General features: G+C 53.9%; 1 pseudogene; it reads left to right on the forward strand.

Moving 5' to 3' along the window:
• The first annotated feature begins 330 nt into the window (after positions 1-330).
• LOC125924940 (endosome-associated-trafficking regulator 1-like) overlaps positions 331-4,121 on the forward strand; it is a 20,784-nt pseudogene continuing 16,993 nt past the window's right edge.

The following is a 4,121-nucleotide window of genomic DNA, read 5'->3' on the forward strand; positions in this document are numbered from 1 at the left end:
TCTGAGCCTCGGTCTCCTTATCTGGAAAATGGGCATAATCATCGCCAATCCATCCAATGAATTTTTGTTTTCTTAGGTGCTAAGTACTGTGCTCAGTGCTGGGGATGCAAGGACAGAGAGAACTCGTCCCTAACTCAAAGAGATCACCGTCTGGAGTTCTCTGCTCCAGAGAACAGAAATGAAGGGCACGGGCTTTGGAATTGGACAGACCTGGGTTCAAATGTCAACTCTGAACTCACTGGCTGTGTGATCCCAGGCAAGTTAATCACTTTTGCTGGTCCTTTAGTGCCCTCTTCTTAAAATGAAGATGGGAACAGCAACACCTACGTCATGGGTGGCTTTGAGACCTCGAGTTACATCATGATGTAAGGTGCTTAGTCCAACGCTGATGGCCAGTAGGCGCCCGGGAAGGGCTAGCTACGGTGACAAAGTGCACTCGAGTGTGGCCAGAGCCGAGGGGGGAGTCTGTACTGCTTCCAGTGGATAATCATCCAGGGAGCCAGGGGTGTGGGAGTCGGGAGAGGCTTCCTGGAGACTGTAATGTCTGGACAGAATCTTGAAAAATAAGTAGATGTCTGCCAAAAGGGAAGGGAGAACCAAGAAACACAATCAGGGAGCTACGGGAACTTCAGGATGCTAGGAGCACAGGGTACAGGGCAGGGTGGTTGGAGGGTGGAGGTTTGGCAATGACAATGGGATAAATGATGGCCAGAGTCAGGAACCAGAGCACTGAGGGTCTTAAATGAAATTCCACAGAGCCCTGGCTTGATTCTCAGGGGACTGGGGAGCCATTGAGGACTCTTGAGAGCAGAGGATGACGCCATTAGATTACCATAGAAAGGACGGATATCCACGGAAAGGTTCTAAGGACAGCAGGGTGCTGGATGGTCTGGAGCGGGGCAGGCCTGGAGGCTGGGAGCTCGGCGAGGAGATGTCATCACAGCCCCGGGAGAGGAGAGGGAGAGAGAAGGGGGACTGTACCGGGGCAGAGCAGTGATTGCGGAAAGCGGCCATCCAGTGCACCCTCCCAGGTAAGCTGTGTTTGCTGTCACCTTTCCCTGTCCCTGTACCCTTCCGGTGTCTCCCTTTCCTTCCCTTCAACACCCCCTCACCCCTTCTCTCACTGCCTGTTCCTTTTTCCTCCCTCCCCTCCTCCCTTTCTCTCTCTCTCTTTCTGTCTCTGTCTCAGAGCTTTGTTTGGAGGAGGGAACTGGAAAACCCAGCTTTGGTTTAATCCAGACGTGCAACATCTCAGGGGGCGGGAGCCAGAGAGAAAAAAAGGGGACGCGGAGATTCACTCTCGTTCCAGTTTTTCTTTTTAACTTTTTTTAAATGTTTATTCATTCTGGAGAGAGAGAGAGAGACAGGGTGGGAACAGGGGAGGGGCAGAGAGAGAGAGGGAGACACAGGATCTGCAACAGCCCGACGCGGGGCTCGAACCCATGAACCATGAGATCATGACCCGAGCTGAAGTCAGACGCTTAACCGACCGAGCCGCCCAGGCTCCCGACCCGTACCAAATTTTCTGAAAAGCGATTCCCTTTTGGCAGCAGGACAAACTTCATGGGAAAATTTAGTGACCCTCGTCTCCTGAGGACGGTCGCTGCACCCACTGCCTTTGGACCTCAGGTTGCTGGCCACCTCTGTAGCCAAATTGCTGTTTGGTTCCTGGGTCACCATCTTCAATCACACCCTCTGGCAGCAAAGCGTGACGGTACAGCTTACAGCGAGGCAGGAGCTGGACAGGCGCTGGGCAAACGGAGCCAGAGACGACACCGTCCCTACACGGGGGTGCTCACCACCTGCACAGGAGAACGCATACGCACCAGGAATTCCAGGACGGTGCAAAAAGTCTCACAGCGGAAGTCTGCACAAAATCCTGCGGGACCATGATCCTAACGACCGATTTACTGAGCTTATCCTAAGTTTCGGGAACGGTGCTCAGCCCGTTTCATAAACTACCCCATCAACGCCTCAGAAAACACCGCCCGTCTTGTTTGCCACGGTGTCCTCGCAGCTTAGCACGATGCCTGGCACGCAGGGGACACTCAAGAAGCATTCCGCTGAGAATAGCAGCCCCGTGGGGTCTCGGAATTACCTCCAGCTCACAGAGAAGGAGACGGAGGCTCAGAGAAGTGAGATCCCAGGTCCACGTTCACAGAGAATGTAGCAGAGCTGGGATTTGGCCCGGGTCTGGCTCAGCCCGTGACCTCGAAGGCTGTGCCCTGGGGCTGATTATAGGAAAAGAAGCAATGCACGGTCTTGGGGAAGGATGTGGTTGAGAAAGGCTTTCCAAGGGAGGTGATTCTCAAGCAGGCCCTTGAAGAAGGAGCTTGCCAGGTGGACAAGCAGAGGAGGAGCATCTGGGAGGACGGGGTTCGGGGCTCGGGGGGGCAGTGGGGGAACCCAGTGCCGTGTGGCTGAGCATCAGCTCATCTGGAGGAGAGGCAGCAGCAGGAATGTAGGGGCAGCAAGACGATCACTGGGGAGACTCAGAGGCCCATTCCCCTTCCACTTCCCTCTGTGGCTCTGATCTGGAAGATTCCTCTGAACGGTGCAGGCGGTGGTTACGCCTGTGTTTGATTTATTTTATAGCTGGGGTTCCGGAACTCTTGTCTTGGCTGCAACGTATAATGTGGAATTTCCCTCCCGAGCAATTCTTCATCGTTGGCAACCCACCGGAGCGTGATTTTGGCACACTTGGGTGACGTGGCGGGGTCTCAGCTGGTGCAAGCCCGGGACGCCCCGTGTTGCTGCCCCAAATGCTCAGCCAAGGTGCGGGGGCTCCTACCAGAGGGGTCAAACCTGCCACCCTCCTCAGCGGTGGCACCAGGAACACATCTTTGTTTTTCCCACGTTGCCTTTAACTCCTCCACCGAGAGGAGGGGGAGAGCTGGGATACCGAGTGTTTTTGTTTGTATCTGTGTTTCCATGACTCATGATGTGACTTCATCTCTCCTGGGACACGTATCGCTTTCTACCTGCAGGTCGTGAAAAGGTACAGGCTTCTGAATCAAGAGTTAGTTGGATTCTAGTCTCGGACGTCCCAGATTGATTTACTCTAGGACCTTGAGGAGGGGAGCGTCTTAACCTTCCCTAAATACTGGTTTCCTCGTCCGCAAAACGGAAGCGACAGTCATATGTACCTTAGAGGGATTTTATAAGGTTTTAGCAGTTACCTGGGTAAAACACCACGGGTGGCCCATTGTAGGTGCTATGGACTCAATGTTTGTGTCTCCTCCAAATTTATATGCTGAACCCCTAACCCCCAGTGTGATGGTGTTCGGAGGTGGGGCCCTTGGGAGGTGATTAGGGTTAGATGGGGTCAGGAGGGTGGGGCCTTGGTCTAATGGGATTAGTGTCCTTTAAAGAACAGACACCAGAGAACCCTCTCTCTCTCTCCCTCTCTCTCTCTCTCTCTCTCTGTCTCCTCCATGCAAGGCCCTGTCTGCAAACCAGGAAGAAGAGAGTCTTCGCTAGGAACCAAATCTGCCAGCACCTTCGTCTTGGACTTCCCAGCCTCCAGAACTGTGAGAAATACATTTCTGTCATTTAACTTCCCAGTCTGTGGTATTTTGCTACAGCAGCCGGAGCTGACTGGGACAGCAGGTACTCAGTAAATACCAGGTCATATTCTATGGGTCTCATTTCCCTTCTCCTTGAGGGCAGGGTCCACCCTCCATCTTCCTGGCTTGCAGAGTAACTTCTAGATGCCCCGTAAACGTTCGTGGGAGAATTCGGCAGTTGGCAAACGTGGGAGTAAATGGATGAGCGGGTGAGGGGGCGAGAGGCAGAGAAGCAGCCCATGGAATCCACTGACCGGAGCAGCAGATTCTCTTTCCCCCACCTCTTCCAGGGTACGAATATAGATCGACCTGGAGGCTGACCCTCACAAGGCCCTCCTGGCTCTCTAGAAGCCTTGCAGGGTGGCCTGGCCTGGGTACTGCCGTGGCTCCTTGCCCCAGAGTCAACCACAAGGCCCTGAAACTCCCTGTCTACAAAGAAGGTCCCCGGGTCAGCTGTGAAGAGAGAAGGGCCCCCAACCCAGGTGTGAACAGAGAAAGACCCCCTCCTCAGGTGTGAACAGAGAAGGATCTCCACCTCAGATGTGAACAGAGAAG

This window comes from Panthera uncia, chromosome F2 (genome assembly GCF_023721935.1).
Source record: "Panthera uncia isolate 11264 chromosome F2, Puncia_PCG_1.0, whole genome shotgun sequence".
In the NCBI taxonomy this organism is placed as follows: domain Eukaryota; kingdom Metazoa; phylum Chordata; class Mammalia; order Carnivora; family Felidae; genus Panthera; species Panthera uncia.